The sequence below is a fragment of the Chiroxiphia lanceolata genome, chromosome 3 (genome assembly GCF_009829145.1).
Source record: "Chiroxiphia lanceolata isolate bChiLan1 chromosome 3, bChiLan1.pri, whole genome shotgun sequence".
Classification (NCBI taxonomy): domain Eukaryota; kingdom Metazoa; phylum Chordata; class Aves; order Passeriformes; family Pipridae; genus Chiroxiphia; species Chiroxiphia lanceolata.
The window spans coordinates 1775910-1789256 of NC_045639.1; the positions used below are offsets into that span (position 1 = coordinate 1775910).

The 13347-nt window shown below is 45.1% G+C and overlaps 1 long non-coding RNA gene across 3 annotated transcripts; it reads left to right on the forward strand.

Annotated features, from left to right (window-relative positions):
- The first annotated feature begins 1145 nt into the window (after nucleotides 1–1145).
- On the forward strand, nucleotides 1146–3529 carry LOC116784554. Of its 3 annotated transcripts, none has more exons than XR_004356130.1 (3): nucleotides 1146–1533; nucleotides 2498–2693; nucleotides 2912–3488. It is a non-coding gene; the product is annotated as an uncharacterized LOC116784554 (long non-coding RNA). The 3 variants fall into 3 exon arrangements; XR_004356131.1 differs by having other exon boundaries at nucleotides 2608–2693; XR_004356132.1 differs by lacking the exon at nucleotides 1146–1533 and adding an exon at nucleotides 3495–3529 and having other exon boundaries at nucleotides 1551–2693; nucleotides 2912–3253.
- The last annotated feature ends 9818 nt before the right edge of the window (nucleotides 3530–13347 follow it).

A 13347-nucleotide genomic window follows, 5' to 3' on the forward strand; every position in this document is an offset into this window, starting at 1 on the left:
GTTGACATTCCTCATCACAGACTCGTGTTGTTACATGCTCAGAGAGCATCGGAATGTCAGTCAGGGAACAGTGGTTCTTTCATTAATTATTCCTCAATGGAATACAAAACAGATTAGTAATTAGCATTATTTATGTTATTTATGTGGAGATCTGATCACATCAACAGTAAGATAGATCCGTGTGGGATTAAATTAACATTAATCGTCACACATCACTTTAAACTCATCTGCCATCTGGAGTTAAAGATTTAAATTTTGACAAACATTTAATAAAAAAAACCCCTTAATTGCTTACTACTCTTTTATTTCAAATGCTATTTTGATATTGCTTCTTGTCTCACTAATACTTTCTATTTACTTAACTGAATTTTTCTGTTAAAGTTGCATTTATAGGAAACAGATTCACTGGCTGGTAGAACCGTCCAAGCAATAATTTTTCTTCTGTGCCAACATGTTTCTTATCTTTTTGGCAGGACACAAAAGAGAGAGATAAAACAATCAGAAACTTGGGATTTGGCTTGGGCATAAGGGCTGTTAACTTTGTCCACATTCAGAATTCACTGGTACAGTTTCATTGGGTACAATAATATACTGAGTGGCAAAGCAAGAATGTTCCCAGAGTTTTCCCAAATTCACATTCACTTTACTGCTGACAAACAGATGATTGCTTGGAAAGTTTTTGTGTCATTATTACTCATTAAAATTGCTCTTCTCTAGCTCATGGCAAATTATACTGGCACTTTGTCTCAATAATTTATGTGTAACAGTGACTTCTGTCATCAGCAGTTCTGTCATCAGCAGTTCTACACAGCCAGAACTTGTATCCTGACCTTGGAATTCTATAGCTGAGATGATGTCTGGTTATAAAAAAAAAAAATAAAAAAAATCCAGAACAGCGTAAAATATTTTTCAGATTATGCTTTTAAAAATAATGATCAACCTTTGTATTTTTTTTTTATTTGAACATGAATCCTTAAAAGGGTTAAATTGTTCACAGACTGCAGTAAACATTGAAAATAGGTCTTTTGACTTAAAACAGAATTATTAAGTAGATTTTTTCACACCCACCAAAATGAGAACTTATGGCCACACCACTGGAACAGGAACAGGATACTAGAACACGGATTTCACTCAAGGTAAGAGGCAGCAAATAAAACTAATGTTTAGCCTAATAGAAACAGCAAAATTATGATTGATTTATTAAGAAAGATTTGCATTTTATTTCCCTCTTCATTGAATTTCTCCTCTGGTATTTTCCCCTTCCTAGATCCACGTTCAATTTAATGATATATATATATTATCCCATTTCTTGTCCCATTCAGGAGGACACCTACAGCACACACTCTGTTTCCACTGATTAGGGATTTGTACTTATCTGGCCAAGGTTTTCCATTTGGAAGCAAGAGGAACCAGCTGGAAATTCAAACAACAAACCCAAAGCAAACCACAAGTGAGTCCAGCCCAATGGAGGTACCTACAGTGATTTAACATAAAAATCTTGAGCCTGCCAAGAATTTTTAAAGTCCATCCTTAGTATGTCTCTTTTGTAAAATGAGATTTCAGAGTAGGGATTTATTTACTGTATTTGGTAACTTAACCTCCATAATAATGTAGAAATGCAGATTTCTTCTCAGAAAGCCCCGCTAGAACCATTTTAAAGTCTCCCAAGTCACAAAAAGCCCATGAATTTCTCCTGGAAACATTTGCTCTGAGGAGCAGTTGAGGAAAACACTGACTTCACCAGGTTCCTTCTGCCCTTGGAAGCACCCAGAGCTTGGATGTAGATGTGTAAGCATTGAGTAAATGCATCAACTTGATTTTAATATGCTTTAGATTATTATTAAAGCTTACAGGAGACCAGCAGTAAGTTTTTGAGCCTCTTCTAGCAGCCTGTGCCACACTGAAATAAACACATTTAATATCTGTACGTTACATTATTCCATCATTTCATGCTGTATGAGTCTTACTGATATTTACCCTGTGGCTGATAATAAAAATAGGTGTTTTTTTTTTTTCTTTTGGCCAGTATGTTCTTGCCCCATCCTCTCCAGCTCACTGGGTTTACTGGTGCACCAGAAACCTCAACTGCATTAAAGTTTTCCGAGTTCCATGAGGGAATCACTTGTGATCCACTTAGTCTCAAGTGACTTATTTATTTTGGCCGGGGTACATCTGTAGTTTATCACCCAGTTCTGTCCATCCCCATCCCCTCCCCACCCTGCAGCTCAATAAATGTCTCATTTAAACTGCTCCAGACACTTGTAAAACAAAAAAGTGTGGGTATTTTAAGGAATGATTAACACAGAGCCAACTTTCCTGACTAGGGACAGTGACCATTTTGCAGACACCCTTCCACTGGATGGCTTCTTATGGCTCTGTTCCCTCCAAGGCTTAAATTCATATGCCACTTTATATAGAAGATTAAACTGAGCTCTTTACATAGTTTTGTCATGAAGTTACATGAACTCATTCTTTTCTCTGTTACGTTTTTTCGAAGGGCAGCCCATGACACAAACCTGGCTCTGGGAAAGCAACTCAAGAGGGCACTTACCTCAAAATGAAACAAAAAACTCCAGCCTGACAGTGATTTCTTTCCCATCATTGCAGGCAAGGACAATGCTGATGAGAAATTGTACCTGTGACTGTTCCAGGAAAGCTTCCCAGCAGCGCTCCAGCCACACCACCACGGCCAGGTAGGACAGTTTCTTTGAACTGATAAACCTATTTTAGCAGGATATATTATCTCTCCCCCTGATTTTCTGAAGAAGCCTTAGGAGTGTACGTTAAAACAGCACGATTTTAAACCAAGTCCTTGTATGTTTTACTTGGTTTTCTCCCCCTGTTCTTGCCATGTTTAGCCCTACTTTAATTTGATGCCGTTCCCTGCCATACCTCTTGTGATGGCTTTCAGATGCTGCTGGATTTCCTGAGCTGCAATATCCTGAGTATGGCTCACTGTTCTTCAGGAAACTCGTTTGGATGAGCTTGGTGATCAAGGTGAGTGTAATCTTTGATTTGGAGGAGGGATTTTACAGGAGGAATAAGAAGATGGGCTGATGACATCAAACAAACTACCCAGCTGGTCCCATCTGATGATCTTGGTGGGGCACCTGTGTCTCTCAGCCCATTTTAGGGCAGCACCAGCCCTCTTTCCTCTCTCTCCTGGTTTCCTGAGGGCTCTGTGCTGCTCTGCTCCCTGATGTCCCAGCACTCTGTGTTTCCTGGGAGTGGAAGATGGACTCAAGCACAAGAGGTAGGTGCAAGTAGGGCAGAGGACTGAACAATTGTCAGGGGAGATTTTTGTTTTCTAGGAGAGTTATTTGGGTATGGTAGTAATTAAAATGTTTGTGTATATGCAGCCTGTATGTCATGCTCATATTTTTCTCTTTTGAGGGATACACTTCTAAGCCATTTGAATTATGTTTTTTTGTTGCTGTGAAATCTGAAATTAGTGAAGAACTTCAGGAAAGCAGTTGCTATTTTTTTTTTTGCAGTTACAATAGAAAACAACAGGAGCAGAATAATAAAGAAAATATTTTGGTCTGTGATTCTTTTTTTTTGTTGTTGTTTAATTGCAATGTCCTTGGTCAAATATTGGATTAGAGCTGTGATGGTTTCTGGGAGCTGTGGATTTGGGTTTTTTGGCAGTTGAAACAACCTCAGTTCACCTGATGCCTTAAGTCTGGGATCTGCTGACATGAAGTCTGGGTTCTTCTGAAATCATTATGTGTACATGTGCTACGAGATTGTATTAATTCAGATTGCATTTCCATCTGCTTGAAGGAGGATTGTTCCCTTTAACAAACTCCTCCTCTTGAACTCATTACCTTTGTATTTTATACCACTTTTTATTGAGCTGCTTTCTCTGTCCCCAGCTCCCCAGGAAACAGGAATATTTCGGGTCAGTGGGGCAGGTGGTGATGCCATGTGGGAGACTCTTTGTATACTCTTGCCTCCTGAATACACAGGCCTGCTTGCTGCAGCATTTGAGATTCTGCAAATATGTCTTTTAAAGTATTTGCACAGTGCCTTTGAGGCAAAGGTGCTTTCTTGAGGTGGTAAATATGCTCTGGCAGGGGGTGTTGAGCTGGGGCTGAGGTGTGTGAGGCAGGGGGATGCTCCCGAGGTTTGACAGAGGGAAGGAATTAGGAGATGGACCTGAAGCACCTGTTGCTCGTTTTTTGCCATAAATGAGGGCATTTGGGTTGGGAAACCCTGAACTGGGGGGAGATTTATAACCGTGGTAACTTGTAAAAGCTGGGCAAGTACCACGAGGTGTAAAAGAACGTGTGTCAGGGGCTCCCTTTAGCTGAGGTAGCAGCTGGGGGCGTTGGAGAAACAATATTGAGGGGGGAAAAAAATCTTTTATTAGAGCAATATTCAACCTCCTGCCGTACGGGGGCACTGCTCGGCTGAGCAAGGGACGTGCTGCTCCTGCTGCTGCCTGTTTGCCTGCAGAGTGCAGCTTCTGCCCGCACAACTCCTCCACGGCTCGCCCGGAAACTTCTGAAAATAGCCCGAATATCGAGGGAATAGTAGAAAAACAACAGCTTGTTTTTCATCACGTATTAGTTCGTACCTCTCTGAGGCAAATCCCCCACCTGACTCCTCGGGGTGTTCAAATGAAACGTGGGCAATTTTGAGTTTGCAGGGATGAGTGAGTTGGCACAGAAATTAGTTTCTTTGATGTGAAGAGAAAAATCGACAGAAACGGTAAATTATATGGAATTTACAAGAGAAATGGTAAATTTTACAGTATTTATAAGAGTTGGTGCTCTTCCCTTTGTGTGTGCAATGGGAGTGAAGGGGGCTGAAGAGACACCGAGTTTCTGGTTTAAAAAGGAGGACCTAAAGGTGTGATTTTTTTTTTTTAAACCTTTTCAGGCGTTTTTGTGGACTCTGAGCATTGAATGCTGTGTTCTTAACAAGAGTTGGGCAAAACTAAATTCAAAAGCACTCTGCTCGTGTGGGATAACTTAGATAGCTGTTCCCAAAGCTGAATTAGCACCACTTGTAACTCTACAAATGACTTTGACCTGTGTTTTCAGTCAGCGTGAAAAGAAATGTGAGTGAACACCATGCACAAAGCCTCCAGGTGTGTGTGCTTGCTTTGTCAGCTCAGTTTGGGGGATTCTGAGTTAAAATGATTTGTGTTCTGGCAAGCTCTCCCCATATCCCTTTTGAGGGCTGAGCCCTGCTCAGGGCTCCTCTTGGGAGGCCACACAGATCTTCGTTGGTTGTGAAGAGCCAAAGGTCTGATTTTTAAATGGTTAAGATGGGAATTGTGTTACATTCCCAGGTCTGAAATGACCCAAGGCCCTGAATTACTGGAGTGATCGCAAGGCAAAGTGTGATTGATCTGTGCTGTGTCAGGTGGCGGCACAAAATCAGTCAGAAAAGGTGAATCTGGAACTGTTCAAACCCTTTGTTGAAAAGCTACTTGCGATTATTTAGATTAAAATAGCTATTAAATAGTTCCTTGGGGTTTCATGCTGGGTGTGCTTTCTTTTAACTTAGCGTGTTAATTTTAAAAAAGCATTTTAGAGTACGAGAAGCAAAGCAAGGCAGTGACTCACAGAGCCTCTCTAAGGAGGAGCAGAGCCCTGGGAGCCTCCAGGGTGCTGGTGCTGCCACACAGAAAGGTCCAGGTGGTGGAGAAGGGCAGGAGGATGTCATGGAACAGTCAGAAAAAAGACAGGAGCTGCTGGCCTGCCCGAACTTGTCAATAATTAAGGCATCTTAGCCATGGAAACCTGTTCGTTTTTGCTCTCTAGGAAACTCCAGGGGAAGTGTTTGCAGCTTTGTTAGGAGCTGGGTGTCGGCACGGGCTGAGCTTGCAGCAGTGCTGAGCGTGGTGGACAGCACTCTGGAAGTAAAGCAGCAGCCACAGGCTGGAGCTGTTCCCTCTCTCTCTCCCCTCTGGCATCATGCTTTGCATTTTTGTTTTTAATTTCGAAGCAAAACTATAAATAGGAGTTGGGAACTGCGTGGATGTGGTGATGGATATGGGGTTTGTTTGCTGTTCTCACCCACCCTCCTTAAAAATGAGGGTTAAGCTTAAATTAAGAGCTAATGATGGAGCAGTTTGTCATCCCGTGCCATGTCCTTGATCCATTTCCAGCGTGTTGGCTCCATCCTCTGGACAAATATCACTGGTTTCAGCAGGGCTGGGTCTAGCCCTTTGCATGGATCTTTCATATTTTGCCATGAACACAAATACAATAGGCTCAAAATACACTTATTTCTTCAAGCTGACTCCTTGGAATCCCTAAATGCCTACATTAATCTCTTATCTTCGCTTAGGAAAACATCTGTGCTATTTTTTGGGGTATGTAGCAAGAGTTACACCTTGATATGGGTCCTCCTGATCCGAGGAGATAGTACATATAAAATGAAGGGTGAAAACAGCAATAAAAATTTTCTAGGGCTGATTAAAAAAATATGATTTATAGTCAGGGCCCGGTTATAAATCTCATCAGCACTTGCTACAGTTACAGCTGTTGCTGCATTGTTGAAAGAAAGGTTAGTAAAGAATTAAGTATGTGGTGTTTAATTCATGTGGTTACTCACACAAGTTGCAACTGGCTTGAAAAATGCCATTGTTAGTAAAAGCAGGAGAATGGTGATACATATTTTTAGTCATAAGGGTGTCTGCCATTTAAAATTAAGTGTAGTCCACCTTGTTTTGGGGTCTGAAATGTGTAGAACGTGTCAAAGTTTTGGCAGGGTAACAACAGCTGCTCCTGGTGGCAGGAATTTGCTCCACGGCTGGTACCAGTTCAGGGATTCAGCTTCACCCTTGGATTTATTTTACTGTGTTATAACTTCTTATGGTGTGCCTGGCCTTGTTGTGATTGTGGGTATTGTCCTAAGAGCCCCCCCAAGCCCCAAATTTAACCTTTATGGGTTGTTTGTAAGTCTGTGGGTGGTGGGTGTGAAGAGCACTGGAGGACAAGCAGGAGTTTCTCTGTGGTACACCCCGATTTTTAACTCTGTCACTGGGCTGATCTTGATCCATAACTCCCAGCATGTTATTGCCAGGACAGGTGATCCCCCATCCTTCTGCCTTTGGCTTCAGAGGTTCCACCCCAGTTCTGAGAAAACACCTATTATTAATTTTTTTTTTAATTGTTACTGCAGTTTTCAAGGTACTAAAGCTGATTGTGTGTCCAGGCAAACCTAAACACCAACTCAGGGCAGCAATATTCAGTGTACCATGTTATCTGCAGGCTTCTGTTTGCTGAGTCTTCTCTCAGTGACTTCTTTCCTTTAGGATTATACCTGTTTTTTCCAATTCCAAGCAATTGTTGGGTGGTTTCTACTTGTGAAACCCTCAAGGAGATGTAATTCTGTCCCTGCCACGATTGAAAAATGAGGAAAGCTCTTATATTTTCTTCCTGAACCTGCTTAGGTGTGATACATCTAGTTTTGAGAGCAGTGGACTGTGGCCAGCTGGTCTTGCCCAGCAGTTTCTACCTCTGACAGGGGTACAGTGCAAGGTGCTGATGGGCACCAGCAAATTCACAGCTCCAGGGAAGCTGTGCAGGGAAAACAATGCCAAGAAAATCCTCTCTCCATCTGCTTTGTGCTCTGAAAAGGGGTTGACTTGCCATGCCGCAGAATTTTGAGGCTGATTTTTTTTTTTTTTTTTCCCCCTGACCCTGGGAAGAATTTGAGGTTGTGAGGCTCTGGCTGAGCTGGAATAAACCCCAATTTCTTGGCTGGCTCTGCAGGGTTTGGGGATTTTTTGGCCTCTGCATTGGGATCCCTGGCCAGGGCTGGCCCCAACACCAGTGGTTCCTGTGCCTTGCTTACAGGCAAGAGGGAATGTGCTTTTAAGGATTGCAGGAAAATCCTGCTGAGGGTGCTTTTGGGACAATCTGGGGGCTCTGTTTGACACCTGCCCTTCATTGGGTGGGTTGCTGGTGGCAGGAGGAGGGGATGGGACACCCCCTGTGCCCAGTTGTGCTGGGTTTGCCAGGGACAGAGTGTGGGCTCAGTGCCAGGCCCGAGCCTTGCACGGGTTTGTTCTTATTCAGGGAAACGGGCAAATCTTGGTTTCAAATTCAGGAGCACAAATGTTTGAGAGAAGGAAACTGAGGTATTAGTGCACACGCTTGTGCCATAATTGTAGTTGTGCTTCCTCAGCCCTCCTGCTCCACACAGATTTCCCTTTACTAAGCAGATTGTGAATCCTGTTCCTGTTGTCCAAGTGGAGTGAAACCTGTTCTAAATAACCCCGTGGGAGAATATTTCAGTTGTGATTTTTTTCTTTTGGTGATGAGCTTTGCCATTTAACATCATTAAACTCAATTACCACAATTAAGTTTGGGGTTTTTTTTACTGCTTTTACTGGATATTTTGAGTTGATTTACTTCAGCTCCTGAATATGGAGGTTTGATGTTCCTAGTTTTGTCAACCTAAAAAACTTGAGCTTGAAAAAATGCGCAGAAATGGAATTTAACGCAGAAAAAAACCCCACATCATCTGCAGAAAGTAGAGTTACTGTTCTAACTGGATTGAACTGCAGCTATAATTTGAGCCCCACCACTTGTGTGTTAGCAACTGTTTTCCTCCCAGCAGTAACCAGCAACAACCACAGGCATTGAACTGTGTTTGATCTGATTTTGGGGAAAATTGTTTAGCAATTACTGCTAGTCGCTGGCTGATACCTGCATAGCATCCAAGTTCAACTGTACATTTGCCTTGCACAGGGCAGACTTGCAAACATGATCTGGCACCCAAACAGGCCTGTGCTAGACTTGAAATTATTCATGTGTACTTGGATAAGTAAACAAATAAGGAATTTGGAGACTTTCGAGATTATTGAATATTTTTAATTGGGTACCTGCCTTTTTTTTTTTTTAACTTGGAGCTGCTCAGGATGGTCTTGAAACCAAGCTTTTAGGGTTGGTACTTGTAATAAATTAATGGATTTAATAAACTCAGAAAAGTCTTAAAAGGGGGAAATTCTTCTTCAGGACGATGGACATATCCAAGCAAACAGGTCCTGTGCACTTGGTCAGGTTGATGTCCGTGCAGAGCTGAGCTGCATGGCCCTGATGGCTCAGTTCTGCTCTTCATCAAAATATCCTTTCCTTGAATTATCCCTTTGAGGTTCCCAGGTCCCAAAAAAAGGTGTGTGAGCCCTGGGAGGGGCACGAGTGCCTCTGCGCGGGGGGGTGACGTGAGGTGAGCAGGGAAGCGGCAGCGCAGGGGCTGTGCCGGCCCGGAGCTGCAGAGCATGGAAAACGCTCCGGATCTCAGATGTGTACGTTGAAATGGCCTGGAGGCAGCTTAATCTTATAGGGGAGGGATTGGCATCCTGCACAAACCCAGCAGAAATGGGCCTTGGCAGCGGCGGAGGCCCCGGGACAAGCTGTTCCCAGCGGTTTATCGCTCGTGTGAGCTCACGCTCGCCGCACGGCTGACCCGGGGAATGTGCCTCCTGCTCTGGTCCCAGCCCGACAGCCCCCTCAGCCAGGCTTTATCCCAGCCTTCCAGGGAAATCCTCCACGGCATGGGGTTTGCCGTGGGAGGGAGAGCTGGAAACCCACCCTTGGGGTGGTGGCAGGCGCAGTTGTGGGGCTGGAAAGGGGAAGAAAAGGGTGTAATGGAAATAATGCCTCCTCAAATACAGGTCGTTCCCTGTTTTTCTTTTTCCAGGATGGGGTGGGCAGGTTCCACAGCATCCCCGTGTTCCAATCCATTTGGGCAGTTCGGTGCCTCAGGACTCGTTTCTGCCCCGATTGCTCATGCTGGGATGTCGCAGTGGGTTATTGGGGAAGAGCTTAAAAGCTTTTTTGTTGTTCTTCTGGATGGTTTTTGGCACTGAGGGAACCTGCAGCTCTTGCAAAGCGTTCAGCATCCCTGGGCTGCAATGCTATTGTAACATCAGACCTCACTGGGGTTTGGCTTGGGGCTCCCATCCGGAAGGATTAAAATGCTTGTGTTAGACAGGAATGTTACCCTCGGTAGAACTTTCCATATAAAACCCTCTCCTTGTCCTTTCTCCATATATTCCCCCCATTTGCCTCACCCTTATTTCTTTTTATGGCTGCTTCTGCTTGGCAAACACCACCCTGGTCGTAGCTGCGTGTCAGCCTTTGCAGGAGCTTCTGCAGGGCAACCAGGCTCGAAAAATTTAAAAAAAAAATGGATTCTTTTAGGCTTGTTTTTGGCTCTCCTGGGCTTTTCGCCCCGTTGTCTGTGCCTGGTGAAGGCCACGTGTGAGCAGTGGATGGGGTGTAGGATGACATGGAGGGACCCCCCCAGGCCTCTCCTGGTGCCCGGGTGGCCTCAGCGGTGTCTTTTCCCGGTGGGATGGGTCACCCTGTCCCTGCGTGGGCTGTCCCGGTGCCGCCGTGCCAGGTGGGATGGCACTTGCACCTCGAGAGCCTGCTCAGCCCTGAGCTGGCAGAGGGCTGTGTGGTTGTTGGCTGCAGCCTCGGCGCCGCAGGGCACGATTTCAACCACGTCTATGGAGACCAATTTCAACATCAAAACAAACCAGCGTAAGTGGAATTTATATTACCTTTTAAAAAGGCGAGTCAACAGAGCCGAGGGCTCTGCTTCGAGGAAGCCTCTTGGGTTTGTTCAGGGAATTACTGCAAATATTTTACGTCCTTTTGGAGACTCCAGGCAACCTCAGGCAGCATCTGCCGAGGACAGCTGTTGAAATAGCCCAGGTTGTGTAGCTGGTCAGGGGATTTTGGGGCCTGTGGTGTGAGAAAACACTCCCCCCATCACCAAATATCCTGCACTGTCTAATTTTCAGGGCCAGGCTACTCTTTCTAAATTTCCAGATAGTATTTCCCCCCCCCCCCCAAAAGCAGTGTTTTTGTTTTGGGTGATGGTGGCCGAGAGCAATCAGACCAAAAGTCTGGATTCCAAGTGTCTGAGGGTGTGCAAGTTTAGGTCAGGCCAGAGGTGGAGAAATAATCTGCTGTCCAGAGATAGAAAATATCCCTGCAGCAATGTCACAGCAGTGGAAGGGTGGAATTCAGGTCAGAAAATGCTGCAGTGGGAGGTGTGTTGTGGGCCCAAAGCCCATTGAAGCAGCAGGTTAAAGATGGGCTGGGGGTGCTTTGCTCCCCCCTCTGAAATGTGCTTGAATACTCAGTGCTCAGATGGAAAACTGAACCTTGGAAACTTGGTAATAGATGCTAAAAAATTTCACAGGTGTGTTTTGTTTTTTTCCAAGCTGGTTAGAGCTCATCCCCTCTCGCTCAGCCTGGGGAACAGAGACTTACCAAGCTGCTGGGCTTAACACTTGAAAGCAGGCTGGGTTAGGGATTCTGGCCCGGGTACAAGCATCAAATTATGACAAGGTGAATAGTGACTTAAGTGCTTCCTTTGTGATAGGAGGAGGCTGTGCCAACAAGCTGCCAGCTCAGAGATGTGTTTTAATCACCTGGGTACCTTCAGGCAGGTGGATTTGAGTGGGATGTTGGTACTGCCTGGATCCTCATTTCTTTATACGTCAGCACTGCTGTATCATCCACCTGTAACAGGAATGTGTGAATAACCCTTCAGCAGAGCCTCATTTGCATCTGTGATTGCCACGATGGGAATGTGGTGCCTTTCCAGCTTTTCTTCACGCTTATGTGCCAACAGCCTTTGTGCAAAGCACAAATTGAGGCTTCACAGGAATGTCGCCGTGGTCTCTCAACCTCTGTCACTCCAGAAAAACGGGGGCAATAATTTTCAAGCTAAGGAAACGTTCCTGCAAAATGTCTCCTTGTGATAGAGCTGGGCAGCTTTCAGCCTGGGAGATGGGAGTTGGAACGACAGGAACAGGCTTGGCTGTAGAGCAGGGAGGGAGAAGGGTTGTTGGAGATGCTCGTTGTGATACATGAGAAGAAAGTACTCCTTGTTTGTCCATGAAATCTCAGTGCTTTATTGGAGATATTCACTGCGTAATTTAGATCTTCCCTCTCCAGCATTCCAGGGCAGAGGCAGGAATCTTCTGACCCCATTAAGGTTTCGTGTTACTATTTTGATCCCTGTGATTTGGTTTGCAGCACAGAATCACCAACCTTGCAGGGAGTGCTTGGCATGTTCATTCATGTTCTCCACTGCCTACCTACCTACCTTGGCCAGCTTTTAGAGCTCTCCTGAAACAAAACAGCCCTATGAAATATTGGGGCTAGACCAATCTAGACCAGCCCTGGGCTGCAAAATTGTTTGGGGAAGAGAAAGCAGCAAATGCAAACCTCAGTTTTAATCACTTCAAGGGTCAATTCATGTCGAAGTGTGTCCAGAAATGGCTTTCCTGGAAACACCATTCCCTGCAGTGATCTGGTTCCTGCTGCCTGGCCCTTGAAGGTGGCTCTTTTTGCAAACATTTTGCTGCTGACTGAGTTTGCTTTGATGCTTTTGTGGCCACTGCTGGGCAGGGGGTGAGATCTGGGCACTGACCCCAGCACAGGCAGCAGCCACCCCAAAACCTCACTAACGCAGCATCCGTGTACTCTGTGCAGGCTGCTGCCTTGTTCCTTTGGGTGGCATTTCCAGGTTTCGGGAATGTGGCATCACAACAGACAGTGCTGACGGCAGAGTGCCTGGCAAGGGTGTGGAACAGCTTCGGAGCTGCTCATGGCAAACTGGAAATGCTTCCCCTGTACGCGGGGGTGCCAGGGAAGAGCTACAGTCCAGGACAGCCACATGTGTAATGGATCCTGGGAGGCTTTCCTGTGGATGTGTGCAGTTACTTCTCAGCCTGAGCTGCGCTTTGACATTCCCAGCATCCTGCTGTAAGAGGGGGACAGGACCCAAACTCCACGCTGTGTTCAAGCTGCAGTGCATTTATACAACAGTGTAAAGGTTCAGCTTCATTCCCTGCTCTGTTCCCAGTTACTCCTGATGCTGGATCACCTTTCTGGAGCTGTGGTTTCCTTTAGGAATGGTCTGTCCTAACCTTGACACCCTCCTGGGAGGTTCTGCTCGGTTCAGTTCCCTTCGCTGTTCAAACAAAGCTGGGATAACTTCCCCCCCACGTGCATCACTTTACATTTATCCCCTTTGGTTTTGTTCTGGCATTTTTTTGCTCAATATTCAGAGCACTGTAAAGGTTCTGTTTTCCAGAGGATGCTCATCTTTACCTGAACAACTGGATATCATCAGCAAAATCTTCTGTTCCCCTTCTTTTATGCACCTCTTACTTTGAGGCAGGTCCTTCAATGTGTTGCTGTTGTGCCAAATTCCTCCTCCAGGCACAGGATAGAAAGTTTCACTTCATTTCTTTTGCTGTGGCATTATCTCTTTTGCTCATTCCCCTAATGTGTGGGTCCCTCCTTGGCCCCATCAGGCTCCTGGGAATTTGTTTCTGCTGTGACTGGAAGAGGC